Source organism: Hevea brasiliensis, chromosome 13 (genome assembly GCF_030052815.1).
Source record: "Hevea brasiliensis isolate MT/VB/25A 57/8 chromosome 13, ASM3005281v1, whole genome shotgun sequence".
NCBI lineage: Eukaryota > Viridiplantae > Streptophyta > Magnoliopsida > Malpighiales > Euphorbiaceae > Hevea > Hevea brasiliensis.
The window spans coordinates 68,690,832-68,706,468 of NC_079505.1; the positions used below are offsets into that span (position 1 = coordinate 68,690,832).

The 15,637-nt window shown below is 27.0% G+C and overlaps 1 non-coding gene across 1 annotated transcript; it reads right to left on the reverse strand.

Moving 5' to 3' along the window:
- Nucleotides 1-15,325: 15,325 nt before the first annotated feature.
- On the reverse strand, nt 15,326-15,432 carry LOC131172250 (small nucleolar RNA R71). The gene has a single exon (XR_009142733.1). It is a non-coding gene; the product is annotated as a small nucleolar RNA R71 (small nucleolar RNA).
- Nucleotides 15,433-15,637: the final 205 nt, after the last annotated feature.

Consider the following 15,637-nt stretch of genomic DNA (forward strand, 5'->3'; position numbering starts at 1 on the left):
TTTAAAAGGAAAAAGAAAGAGAGAGAAATAAAGAAATGTCTAGTTACTTAAATTTGCACTTAAAGTACAAGCATGAGGAAGAAATCACGACGGAGCTGTGATAAATGATAAAAAGAAATTGTCGTTGCCATGCTAAGTCTCTTTTATTTTACTGTTCAGACTGGCACTTGCTCATTGAGTTGTAGCATTCCTTCTTTGGTACACAAAAAACAGGGCCATTATAAACACGTAAGTATACTTTCCATTGGGAACACATCAACAATTCAATCCACAAGTGTGTTGGTTTTCAAGTCAATTTATTTTCAAACAAAATTGTTTATCAATTGTGATGAGATGTTTGCCCTACTCCAACTACTAAAAGTATTAATGATTACTCAGTATCTTTTGTACGCAGATCAGTGAACATCGTCACTCATTGTTTAATACCAATAGCTAGTTCTAGTTTTGATATTTAGGAATGAGGTCCTATCCCTCTTAATATACATCATTCAAGTCTATGGTTGATAAGTGAGTGAAAGATGTAAATAGATCATGAAAAAAATGTAAATAGAAAAGAAAAAGAAATTGAAAAAACGAGAGGAGAAACTGAGAAGGGTAACTTTTGTAATCCACCCTTAAATTTTATCTTATATTTTATTTTTATTTTTTAATTTTAATTTATTACTAAAAAAATTCTAAATTTTAATTTTATTTTTTAAAAATTTCTCTAATCTGTTATAGTATGTTTCTAGGTAAAAAAATAATAAAATTATCTTTTAATTTAAAAATCTGTTATTACAGGTTAGAGAAATGTTTTTGTGAAATAAAATTAAAATTCATAGATTTTTTAATAATAAATTAAAATTAAAGGATAAAAATGAAATATTGATTAAAGTTCAAGAACAAACTATAAAAATTACTCAATTTAGAGGAATAGGCTTTTGCTAATTTCGTTTCTGTTTTTCAAAATTTTCTAAAACAAAATTGAATTGAAAAAATAGGATTTTTTTTTAATTTAAATTTGAATAGAATTTTTTATTAAATTAAATTAATTCAATATAACATTTGAATATAACACACCCTATTTATTCTCGAGATCCTTGCCTTTGTAGCGTGTTAGATTTTTATCTTAAAATCTAATATATGAATAAAAGATTTAAAATTTCAAGCTTTGTATATATTTTTTATTAATTAAAGCTGTAACCTTTTGCTTTTCTATAAGAAAAATTATTTGCTGTGTTAATGTAAAAAACATATGACATATAGCAGTCATTTATTTATTAGTAAAATACTTTCCATAGAAATAGATTTGTGTTATCAACCCAAATATGAGTGGTGAAAAATTTTGTATCTATCAAGTAAAGTAGAGTGTTTAACTTATAATATTTCTAATTTTTAAATAATTATTTTATATGTAAATTTTGATATTTTAATGTATTAAATATTATGCTATTTAATTTGAATTTTCTAGGTTTTTAAAACCAGGCTTTTAATTTTCCAAATAATTAATTTTTATTGATTTTTAAAAATTAATTTAAAAAACACGTGGCAAGTTTAAAAATATTTTTGAACTCCATAAATTTTTTTTTTCAATTTTCTATAAATTTTTTCAGAATTTATGAGTCTTATTTTGGGTCCCAGGACAGAGCAAAAATCGAATTTCGAGAATCATGAATCAAACTAACTGAATCAAACTGGACCAGATCGGATTGATCAAATAGGACTGGCCCTTTTCTTTTTTCCTCTTCTTCTCCTGCCCACCTTATTTCTTCCCCCTTCTCTCTTCATTTTCTCTCTCCTCCCTCTTCCCCACCGCCAGCCACCACCTCCCCCTCCTAGATCCTTCATCGGCGCACCACCGGCACGCCTTCCCTATCGCCGCCGTCACTTTTTTTGGCCAGAAACGCGGCCCAAATCACCCCCCTCTTCCACGCGCGATTTTTCACTTTCTCTTTCTGTTTCTAGCGATTCTGCCCACCAATTAGATAGGGTCTTATCCCTATTTTGTTCTACTCCTCGAAAGTTTTTCATAAACATCAATTTTACTAATTTTCATATAGCAATTTGTGCGAAGTGAGTCTGAAAAATTTTAGTCATTTTTAACTTCTATGCTAGATTTCTCCCAAACCATAAATACCATTGAAATTTCGAGACCACCAGCGCGTCTTACTCGTCGAGAGCTTTATAATGACACCAATTTAGAATTTTTTTGACACTAAAAATTTAGTAGGTCTCATAAAATTATCAGTGATTTTTCTGGTCTTTAATGAGTCTTTTTAATTAAATAAAAATTATATTCTAACTTCTGGTGTTGTAGGCTTTGCGTAGGTTGAGCATGGCTTTGAGTTGATCTCGTTGGTTCCTATACTTGGATTATTAAGCGAAAGTCCGACTTGATTTGACCTCGCTGGCAGTATTGGATTAAAAGAGCTATATAGGGGATCTGCACCTACATATATATTGATGTGACATACGGCTTCTGCATACTCCAAATTATCTTTTGTGCGAATATTGTTTGAAACTATGTGAATATGCTGCATTTCATATATAGAAATGTATTAGATTTAGATAGTTCTAGAAATTAAAATCAACATCTTACTCTCTGAGTCGAATGTCCACCCCTATTCAACTATTTTTCCTCATGTGAGAGGTAGATTTATCGAGATTAACCTGCTTTCTTTTCCTGCAGGTATATCCAGTACTACTTAGATTTACCTTTTTTTACTTTTTTGCTAAATTCTAAATCTCCGCATGTATTAGTAGTTGTATTTTTCTATATGGGATTGTAATAACTTAAGTTTCTGGAATTATAAAATTAATTATGTAAGATTATATGGATGTATGTGATATCTATTATTATTGATGGAAGGAATTGAGCTCCCAAATGTTGATTTATCTATTTTGAGGAATGTGAGAGTGAGCTGAGCTCCCCAGATTTTTGATATTATGTGTTACAGGTCGGGTGAGTTAATACTCTCCGTTTGATAGTCTAATTTATGACTAAACTCTATTTGTTTATTTTCTTGATATTAGGCTACTGTATTGGGTTTTATGAATGTATGAGAAATAGTTAGACTTACTACAGGCTTCAGTGTCCTTTTGCTGACCTAAGTTATAATGCCACTCTAATCCAGAAATTGGGTCATGACATAATTCTTATAAATGGAGAAAATTCTCACTGGGAGCACTTTACCATTATAAGTGGCCTTCCCAACGTGAGCAGAATTAGGTCTAACTCAGTGTGCTATGAAATACCTACTATTTACTAAAAAAAAAAAAAATGAGTTGAGTACTAAATATTTTTTTTTTTAATTTTTGTTTATAATCGTCTCCTATTAAAACTTAAATTCAAGACTTCAGTTTCTAATTCCAAGTTAAAATTCATTAATCTAAAAATCTGGTTAATATTGTAATTTAGCAGCCCTACACTTAATTATAAAAACGCAAAATGTAGTAGCTAGATGCCTTCTCTCATTACTTTATTTTCTATTCATTTTGTTTATATTTTATTACTTTTGTGAATTTTTTTTAATTTATTTAACGGTGATTATCTACCAAATAAGGTATACTTTGTTAAAAACAAAGTAATCACGTAATTTTCCGAAATTAAGACAATGTTTGTTTTATGAAAAATATTTTTTTAAAAAATAATTTTTAATTTTTTTAGTATTTGGGTACTCATAAATGTGGGTTAATAAAAAATTAAATTATTTTTAAGAAAAATGACTTTCTTTTTTAATAGATAATGTCATTTTCTATTTTTTAAATTTTAATAATCTTATTAAGACCTGTTTGTTTCACGAAAAATATTTTTCAACAAATATTTTTTTGAAAAATATTTTTCACATTTTCTAATATTTGAGATACTCAGAAAAATTGATTAACAAAAAATATTTTTTTGATCAAAGGGAAAACTAAGTCATTTTTTAGGAAAATGACTTCTATTTTCAAAAGAGCGAGTCATTTTCCATTTTCTAAATTTTGATAGTTTTATTAAAATGTGAACACTTTTATATATATACATGAAATAAATATATATCATTAATTTAATATTACAATCAAACAATAGAAAATATTTTTATGAAAAATATTTTTTAAAAAATATTTTTCATGAAAATATTTTCTACATATAAATTATTTTTTGTGAAACAAACGAAGCCTAAAATATAAAAACACTTATACATGCATAATATAAATATAAACTATTAATTTAACATTACAATTAAATAATAAAAAATATTTTTATCAAATTTTTTTAAAAAAAATATTTTCTATATAAAAAATATTTTTTACAAAATAGACGGACGTCAAAATGTGAAACTCCTCTCAAATCTGCTGGTATGGATAATTTAATTGATTTTTTTTACATTTAAATATATAACAAGTAGAAAAATTTTAAGTTATTTATTTATTTATTTAAAATATATTATTTTTACAGTAAAAATTATTAAAAAAAATAATTATTTTTGATATATAATTCACCCATTAACCCTTTATTTCTAAAAAAAAAAAAAGTACACCTTGTGCTAACTAAGCAGTGAATTAGAATTACTGTAAATTTCTTTTGCCTTCAAAGCTTTTTCAACAGTAAAATCAAATAATAATATTAAATACACTCTAAATAGGTGTTGGTGTCCACAATGTCAAATAGAACTGAAGAAAAAGTTTCTTTTAATTATATTTTAAATATAAAAATTTAATTATTAAAAATATTTTAATAATTAAAAATACAAAAAATGATATTTTATTAATGACAATAGCAATTGAGATTAATTGATCCAAAAAGTATGAAATTTGTCCCAATTTAGCTCAAAAGTTGATTTTGAGTTTAAATCAATAAATTTAAGGGTGAAATTAAATTTAAAGACACAGAAATCCAGTAATTTTAATCATTGAATCACTAAGACTAAAATATTCAAACTTATTTTATATATAAAATTTGAGAGAAATTATTACATAATATTGACATATGTACTTTTTATACATAGAAAGAATTTATTCTAAATAATAATTTAGTAAAATTAACATATAAATTACTATTGAATAATGTAATAGGTTGAATAACAATTAACAAACTATAGCCATGAAACCCATCATGAATTCAAATTTTAGTGACTGTTGTTGAAGTTTTTTATAGGTAGGTGATATGTAACTCCTATGGTAAATTTTCAATGATTCCTTCTACTAACTTAAAGAAAAAAACAGATTACACAATGATATATATATATATATATATATATATATATATATATATATATATATATATATATATATATATATATCTTCTTAATATTTATTTTGTAGAGTAGAGATTAAGATTTGAAAATTTCATGATTGGACCAATAGCAATGTATAAATATTGATTTGGACTATCAAATCTTATATAAAGAAAATAAAATATAAAAAAAAAAATTATTGAAAAAAAAATAGAATATATAAGAGGGGAGAGAAATTAGGCATCTTTGATTGAAAAGACTTTTGTTGTCTGATTTCTCTTGATTTTTTTTGTAAGGAGTTTGTTGTTTCACCTTTCTTTCATGTCTCGCCGAGCTCGTTTGCTGTCTAATGGCCCTCCCCTGCATGAGGGCAGGGGAAGGTGTTCACTTCCAATTTTGGATTTGGGTCCCCTCCCCTTTCCAGATATGATTTATATAGTTTTAGCTTTTGGTTGTTTGGGCAAGAAACCTTGATTTGAGCTTGGTGAGGGAGGTGTTGGAGAAGATTTTCATAGGCGGGAACGGTAGATCGAATTTAGCCCTAGTTTGCTCTCCTAAGTTCTTTTTTTGGCATATAGGTTTAAAGGTCTACTCTGCATGATAAAAGAATTCTTTTTGCTTTGGATGGTTCATATTTCCGGGATTTACTTCTACGGTCATTCCGATGGTTTATTAGGCTTGTTACTTGCCTCCCAATGTGGACTTCTTTTTGCTCCTCATTAACTAGATCGTGATTGTAGGGGTGAGCAATCGATTCAAACCGAACCGAACAGAATTAAATTATAAAAATCAAACCGTCAATTTTAGAAATCGAATAGAACCAAAATTGGTGAAAAATCAAATCGAACCGAACCACTTTATTTCGGTTCAGTTCGGTTTAAACTGATCAGTTTGATTTTTTATTGATTTTTTTAATTTAGATTTGATTTTTAAGTTGTTTGGTCTAATTTTAACTTTGGTTTGAACCTAATAACCATTAATCAATGAAATTAAACAATTAATATATATAAAATTAAATATAATTCATAAATTTTTCATAAAAATAAATTAATTCAAAAATCAATTCGATTCGATTTGACTATATAAATTATTATTTAATTTGATTCGATTTAACTAATTTTTTCTCTTTAAAACTAAACCGAATTAAAATAACTGAAATTTTTATAAGTTAAAATCAAATCAAACTGATTAAATTTTAAAATTGAATCGATTAAATTAAATTAATTTAATTTAATTCAATTTTTTAATTTAAACTGAGTTCTGCTAAGCTCTACTAGATTATATGCATCTTTTACTCTTTGTGAGCGTTTTAATACAAGAATGCGTGTTAAAAGAAAAAGGGAGAGAAGATGCGGGCGAGCGTGCGAAGGGAAAAGGAACAAAAGAAAAGAGAGAAGATGTTATGTGATAATTAGAGTGAGAAAAAAAAAAAAAAAAAGAAGAAGGGACCCACACTTGAGTGACTGAAAATTTCATTTATGCCATTTTGGTGATTGGTGACAAGTCAAGTTGCACGAGCCACTTCTGCCTATCCTCTGACCATCTCTCCCATCAGCCATCGCGCGTACGCCTCAACTGTACTATTTTATTTTAATCCCTCCCCAAATAAAATAAATAAATAAAACTTTGTTGATGCCAGGCTTAGCCCTATTGCCATGCGAATGTGGAAATTGACAGCCAATTTTGTTTCTTCCTAATTTTGGATGGCTGCCACGTGGCCTTTTTTTTTTTTTTCTATTTGCTTAAAATAAAAGAAAATTCCTATTCAAAGCAAGTTTTTGCAGAGATTAACATTGTCAACTTTTTATATATTAAAAAAATATTCTTATAAATTAAGCAAAAAAAAATACTTTTTATTATAATGAAATTATATTTTTATGCTATAATAATTAATTTTTTTTATAAAAAAACCTTAACCCTTAATTATTGAAAATAATACAATTCTTAAAAATTGCAACCTCCTTATTTAAAATGTGAAATTTTATAAAAATTTAATTTAATTAATATTTTTTTTTATTTTTTATATTTAGAGTGAAAGAATTTAATTATTTTTATTAATTTAAAAATGTTTTATTTTAAGATATATAAATATAAGTATAATTTTGGAAAAAAATTAATTAATAATTCCGATAAGTGAAAGAAGGACAGAAGCAAAGGGTTAAATGAAATGTATTAATGCAAAAGAAAAGGATGGGACCATCCTAATGAAGAAATTAGGAAAAGGGATAGGAGCATGTGATGCGATGAGATGAGAATAATGGCACGTGGCAACGGGACGGGGTTGAAAAAGAAAGCCAACCTTGTCCTTATCCGTTGTGGGTCATTTTAACAGCCTGTCACTCTACCAAAACCCAACCCTACTCCTACTCTACAGCTAACAAACAAACCTATTTTGTAGACCCAATTATGGGCCGTTGGATTGTAGGGCTGGGCCCTGTACTACAGTACCATCTCAATTATCATCCTATCCCATCACATGCTTCTTCTTCTTTTTTTTCTTTCTAGGTCCAACAAGCCCTAATTTCACAATAATTTTTATACAAAATTTATTATATATTTCAAATCATACATTAAATTTTTCATATAAATTAATATTGACCATAAAATTAATTTAATTAAGATTGGTTATATAAATTCTTTTTTACCCTCTATTAGACATCATGTTTATCTCAATAACCAAAATTTATAAATTCTAATTAAAAAAAATAATTTAATTTTAAAATTTTATTATATTTTTTTATATTAAACATAAATTTATATATTTATTCCATAAAAAGAACAAATGGACATTTTTGTAGAAGTTGGTGGGCCTTTTAATTAGAAAAGAGTTAGTCTGCAATATAAAATGTAACTTGGTGAGTTAATTGGACTTCAAATATAGAATTGGAAAGCCCAACTAATGCACTGAGGAAGCCCAACAGCAATCCAATTGAGGTCCCACATTGAATTTCAGAACTAAAAATATCTTTTAAAAAATTATTATTCTAAAAATAATTTGAAAAAAAATTTATTATTTTAATATTATTATAATTAAAATATATTAAATTTATTTTTTAATTAATTGAAAAACTCTTTGATTGATATATTTAATAAAGTACTTTTCTTAAAAATGATTGTATCAGTAATGTGTAATATGCTGTAATCCTAAACCGAATCTTAGATTTTTTTTATTCTAAAAATCATTTGAAAAAGAATACTAAAATGTAAGTCCTTTTTTATAATATTAGCTGTTTTAGCAGCTATTAGCTGTTAGATATTAATCGTTAGTGGTTAACTGTTTAAATAGTAATTTAAAGTAAAAATAATTATTAAATTAATTTATAAATATAAAAATAGTAGTATTATTTTGTTGATTTTAATCAAAACGCTCTCTTAATCTCTAACAGTTAGAAGGATAATTTTCATGAATCACTTTCTTAACTTCTAAATACTAATATAAATATTATGTCACTAAATAATATAAAAAAGAGATGATCAAAACACTAAAAGTTATTTTAAAAATGGTTACCCAAGTGGTCTTAATTATTTGAGTAATAAATTGGCTCCATGCATGGGTAAATAGGGCTAATTATTCTCATGTCATTGTATGAAGCATGATATACGGGAGAAGATTTTTCTCTTCTTTTGTAGGAGAGGATTTCTTTTCTTTTGTAATAATAAAGAAAGAAGAAAGAACTCCCAATTGTTGGAGAGAGGTGGTAGGGAAAGGGAATCGAAAAGCATTTCTTTGAACATGTGGAAGTAATTTAAGGGTGTAAAGCTAAGCATCTGATGCTGGAAAAAACATTTGTGAGGCTGTGCGAGCCCCATCGTTTACGGCAATTGGTACTTTGAAATAGAATTGAGTCTTTCTTTTTATTACATTATTTATTATTTTAATAATATAAATTTATATATTTTTCATATTTTATATTTTTATAATTATATTATAAAATTTTATTACTGTAATTTTATTTTAAGTGTTAATAAGTAAATAAGTTGATTAATATATTATTTTTAAATTGTGAATGGGAGGTAGCTATAATCTTTACACTTTCTAGATATTTAATGATTTCAAACTCTAAATCTTTTCTAGGAATATCTATTTTTTGATGCATAATATATACTTTGCACATAAATGAGAGATTTGATAAACAGTTGATTTTGAGAAAAAATATAAATAATGAAAAATATAATTATACAAAGAATAATTAAATTACCAAAATTAGATATTAAAAAGAGGGAGATTTTAATAAGCATTATATTTAATATCCACAAAAAATGAAAAATGAATTTATTTTCTAGTATTAATAAATTTTATTAAATTGTAAAATTTAAAATTTAATAAATAATAGATTATTGGTACATTTTGATTAGTTTATATATATATATATATATTATCGGATAAAAAATCAGAATCAATATTTAATATATTTTTTTAGTCTTAATTTCCTTTTTTAGTCTTAATTTTAAAAATTGAAAGGATAACCGACTCAAGTGAGTTTTAAATAATTATTATCTCTATATCCTTATTTGTATATCAATTAATTAATATCTTTTGTCATATGATATATCAATTAATCAATTTTTTTTAAGTAGTATTTTTTGTCAGCTGATTTATACAAATAACAGAAGATAATGACAATTAATTGATAAATAATATATTTTAAAGTTTACTTGAAGTAGTATTTATTTGTAAGCTTGTGTGTATGCTTTCAACTTTAATATATTGATTGTTACTTTTAACAAAAATAAATAATGTAGAAATTATTTGTAACTTTCTCTTTAATAATGCTTCTTTCAGTCTTCATCAACTCGGAAATTTCCTCATTAAAAGACAATTGAAAAATGATGGTTTTCCAAGTTTTGTTTTCCTGTATTTCCTTTTCTCTCATTTTCTTAATGGGTGGATGCATAAATTAATTGTTGGTTTTTATTAAAAAAGTTTAATGGCATCCGCAACTTGAAAAACGTTCTGTCTCACCCTTGAACTTTCACAATTTAAAAAATTTAAGAATGTTGAATATATAAATCAACTCCTAACCTTTATTAAAAGAATTTAGGGGAACCCTTAATTAGTCAATTTCTTCCTCAATTATCATAATGTATGCTTAGTTCTATTTTTTAAAAGTTGAGATGTAAGATGGAACCCAATTAGACATATTTGTCATCCATATTTAATTTGAGATCTTCACTTTGCAGCCCATGTGAAAATTCATATAAAATATCGACTATACAATAACAACTAAATTTTAATTCTTAATTAATTAGAGTCAATTATATGGATCTTTTTTTTACTATTCAGCTCCATGAGACACCAAGTTCGTATCAATATACAATACTTGTAATTTTTTTGATATTACTTTTCTCAGTGTCATCTTTTGTCTCTCCCTCCCCCTTCTCACTTTTTTTTCCATCTAACTTATCACACTTTCATATTTGGGCATTTGATTTTTTATGTTGGACATGATCAATCCATCTTCATTGATTATATAATTTGAAATTTAAATACTCTTTCATTTTAAATTTTTGAGAAAATAAAAGATAAAATTTTTATTAAATGAAGACAGAATACAAATATGAAGTACAAAATTTCAAGATAATTTCGTGTAAGAAAATTTAAGATAAATCATTTATGTAAAATATAGAAGTAATTATTTTGATTTAAAGAACTTAATCATGCCTATAGAGTATCTGAGTTGGCCATTCGGTGAGAAACAAGCTCCAATCGATATTAATATACCATTGTTTTACTTTACAGTCTTTCTAGGAGTCCAATTTGCAAATCATCAAAATTTGATATTATTGTGAAGGAAAAATTTATACTTTCTATCATTATATTCTTATCCAAATAATAAAGTAAAACACCTAATAACTCTATGGTTAAAAAAAAGATCCTCGCAAATGAGGAAATACCAAATTCTCACAAAAGCGAAGACAACAAATCCATCCAAAGAGAATACAAAAACCAAATTTATCAACAAGAATAGATTGAGGACAAATCATGTCTATTTCAAAAGGATATAGGTTTAGAGATTATTAAGAAAAATACAAAATAAATATAAAAAGAATGCAAAAATGAAATTCATTTGTAAAAATAAAAAAGAAAAGCATTTAAAACATAAGAATTAATTTATAAAAAAATTAATTTCATATGTATCTATTATAAACACAATTTTAACTAAAAACTTCAGTCATTAAAATTGAAAAAAAAAAAATTCTAGAAAAACAAACCTTATATGATACCCGAATTGGTCTTGATAGGATTTGATCGAATTTGATATCCAAAAATACCCAATCCATGACCATTCTTTTATACTAGCATTTCTCTGCTAGTTGTCATATTTTAAGTCACTCGGATTATTATTATTGACTCATAAATCTTTGAACAACATTGGTTAAATGCATATCTGTACACTTCTAAATTATTTGGATTGACCCATTGTTTTCATGATCGAACTATGATTGGATTTGACTTGAGTCGATATATGATTCCCGAAATTCATAGCAAGCCTAACCTATAATATAAATCTATCAAAATCTAAAAACACATACTACACATATGGAGGAAAGCTTTGCTCACCCTTTATGTAAAATTACAATATTCAATTATAGTATCGTAAATGGGAAGCTTTGCTTAACCCACACCAACACAATCTCATACATAACATATCCAACCTCCCTAACTAGTACAAGTACAATTAACTAGATACAAATTTATAGAGTTTTCCCTAAAAATTAACTAATCAAAAAGATAAACCTGCTTAATGATAGTAACAAAGCAAACTATATTTAACTAGAATTATCTATCATTATCAATATTGTCTATAACCGGACTTGCATGAATCTAACTATATATACTCTCATAAGCCACATACATATGAGCAAATTATTATATGCTCTTAATATATATGCACTCTCATTCGCAAAGCTATGAGTCCCGCACATAAATTTAAGGAACAACTATTTTTTGGTGAGTGATCAGTACACTATATATATTATTTGCTCATACATGAATACGCTGATATTTACCTTATGTATATTCTTTTAGTGAGGACCAAAAAGAACAAGGCTATAACTAAGTAAAATAAATTTTATTCAAGCAATTAATTTACTAAATAAATAAATCTATAATAGAGACAATATAACATATCGTTGATTACCTATCTATATATGATGCTGCTATGAGTCTCATTTGACTAGTCTGGTTAACTTGTCAGCATGTAACATAGTAAATGTAGATGAGATTGGTGGCCTATTAGCTAGCCACTTTGACTCTCAAGTTAGGATTTGATTGCGAATATGTTTGAGAGAATAATGATAAGTTTAGTAGTCATACCTAATTTATGCATTGTTTTGATATTTATAAACTGAAGGCTAAAGAGTCGTTGGAGTCAGTTTCTAGAATCTCAGCATGCTTGGTTGTTATCCCAAAATTCTTGCTTGCAAATTTGCTTCTCTTTTTTACTCAATCTGCTAATGCTTAATCGATTGTTTTTCAGGCCTGTTGGGCAGCGTCTGATCCAACTATCACTCAAATTGCTTCATCTATATGTGTGCTCGGTTTGGACTAGGCCAAGCCATCTGATGCTTGGAATGATCATCCTTAGACTTTTTTAACTTCTTGGCTGTATTGACTTTATGATTGAGAGTTTGACCCTTGATCGAGTGCTGACTTTTTGACAGAGTTTTGACTTTTTAACTCATTTTGGGTGGGTTATATTACTTCATATATAGGTAGATATTAGGTTCTCATTCAAATCTTAATAACATGAAATTTGTTATGCTCATTTCATATAGGTATTTTAGGATAATCTTGCATTTATTTTGCCCTTATAATTAAGTAATTTTTATGTTTTTAGCTTTATTTTAGCTTATTTGTTAATTTTTAGTTACTTAATATTAGATTTTTATAATTTTGGTATTTTTAATAGGTTTTGTAGTGAATTGAAGCTCAATGATATATTAGGAGATGATTTGAGGAAGTTTCAAAGCTTGAAGAATGGAAAAAGTTAAATAAATTAAGTTTTCAAATCCAAGCTTGTCGAGATTTGCTTGATATATTGCTTGAGATGTCGCTTATGGCATGTCACATTACTTAGCCTATGACATAGGGCAAGTCACAAGTCAAGCGTAGCTGAATTCAAGCATCTTCAAAATTTTGGAAACAAAACTAGTCGAGATTTGCATGAGAAGTTGTTGAATATCTTGCATATGGCATGTCGCGGTGCTTAAGATGTAGCTTGGGTTAAGTTAAAAGTCAAGCATAACGAAAATTCATTAAAAAAAAAAACTTGTCAAGATTTGTTGACGAACTTGCTTAACCCTGTGTCACTAGGTAGTGCAGTGCCTAGAACCTTGCTTAAGATGTTGCTTAAGGTTAAGCAACTTTATCAGCAGATATTTTAGAAACATAAAAACACATGTTGACTGGGAAATTTTTACACCTCATCTCCTATCCATTCATTTGTTCTTACCCATTTTTAGACCTACTTTAGGGTAATTTTTGAGACTATATAAAAGCATCTTTTTTCTAGTTTTTGCCCTAAGAAGAAAGAATAAAAAAATTAAAAAGAAAGGGAGACGAAAATGCCATGAACTCTAGACAAAAGAGCCGCTAGGATGTTTTGGAAGCTTCAGAGTTCAAAGATTTTGGATTCTTTTATCTGGGTTTTTCTATTTTTAGTATATTATCATATTTTTCTTTACTTTTTCATCAATTTCTCTTGTCAATATTACCATGAGTGAGTAGAATCTTTAAATTTCAGAGTTGTGAATAGTGTTTTAGATTAATTTGTGGATTGGATTGGTTTATTCCAGATTTTATATAAAAATGAGTTTTGATTCTTTTCCTTATCTGCCTATTTTACTTGCCTAATGTTGGTACCCATTGGGTATTATTTTAATCTTTGATCGAAGGATCAAAAGGTGAAAATCATTAATAGATAATTAAGGATGAGAACTTAAAATCACCTAAATTTAGAAATAAACTAGGGATTTAAGAAGATTCATTGATTGGTTACAAAAATTAATAGGCTTTAAGTGAATCAAATATCATACGAAAATAGGTTTGGTTTTCTTAAAATACTCTTTAGTTTGCTTGAAGAAGATATCAAAGGAATTTAGAATTAATCACCTTCAAGCTCTATTTTCTCTTAAAATTGGATGAACTAAGATAAATTCCAATTAATTTACATATAAACCCCAACTCTGTAATTATTTTTACCATTAATTAGTCTTTAATTTTAATTACTTGTTATTAATTTAGTTTAATTGCATTTAGTTTAAGGATTTATTCACTTTGCTATTTACTTATTTTGTTTAGATTTATCAAATTCACCAATTTTATTTACATTGCACTTTTCTTCAGTTATCATTAGTCCAAATAATCTCTTCATTCATAGTTTGATACTCAAATACAAATCCTCGTGAGAACGATACTTGATTTATTACTTTATTACTTGATATGGCCCGTATACTTGTGGATAGCACACATCAAGTTTTTGGCGCTATTGCCGGGGATTTGATTTTTGTTTGATATTGAATGATTGTTTGTTTGGTTAGTTTAGACATTTTATTTTTAAATTTTATTTTACCATTTTACTTTGAGAATTTGCTTATTTTGTTTTTCAGGTACTTTTATTTTATGAGAAGAATAAAAAGTAAAGAAATCAGTTTATTTTTTAATCTAGAAATAGAGAAGGCAGCTAAAGTCTTAAGAGCGTATGCTAAGAGGACAAAAGCAGAATTTAGAGGTCAACAACAACAACAAAGAGAACAAAAGCAAGAGCAGCAACAAGAAGCAATAGCCAACAACAATAATAACAACAATGCTAACAATCATTATGTGAAGGATCATGCCTATCCTAACATTGAGGATTTCATGCTAAGTATCACAAGACTAAGAGTAAAAACAAATAACTTTAAATTAAAGCCTGCACTTTCTCAGATGGTACAATAATCACAATTTGGGGAAAGTCCAAGTGAAAGTCCACATGTGCATCTAGCATGCTTTCTTGAGATCAGTGATATGTTGAAGATAAATGAACTTTCTAATGATGCAAATCGACTTAGATTATTTCTTTTCTCTCTGAAGGACCAAACTTTCTCAACCATTTTTAGCTCAATATTTCCTACTAAGCAAGACTGCTAAGTTAAGAAATGAGCTAACTTCTTTCAAACCTAGAGATGATGAAAGCTTGTATGAAGCATGGGAGAGATATAAAGATTTACAAAGGAGATGTCCACAGGATGGGATTCCTAAATGGATGCTTATCCAACATTTTTACAATGGTGTTTCTTCAGCTATTAGGACTGCAATTGATGCATCTTTTAGAGGTGATCTTATAGAAAAATCTAAAGATGAAGCTTTTTCTACTTTGGATAAAATTGCTTATAACAACTACCATTGGAGTTGTGAGAGGAATGAGATAAAAAAAAATCAGCTCGTATGTTTGAGCTTG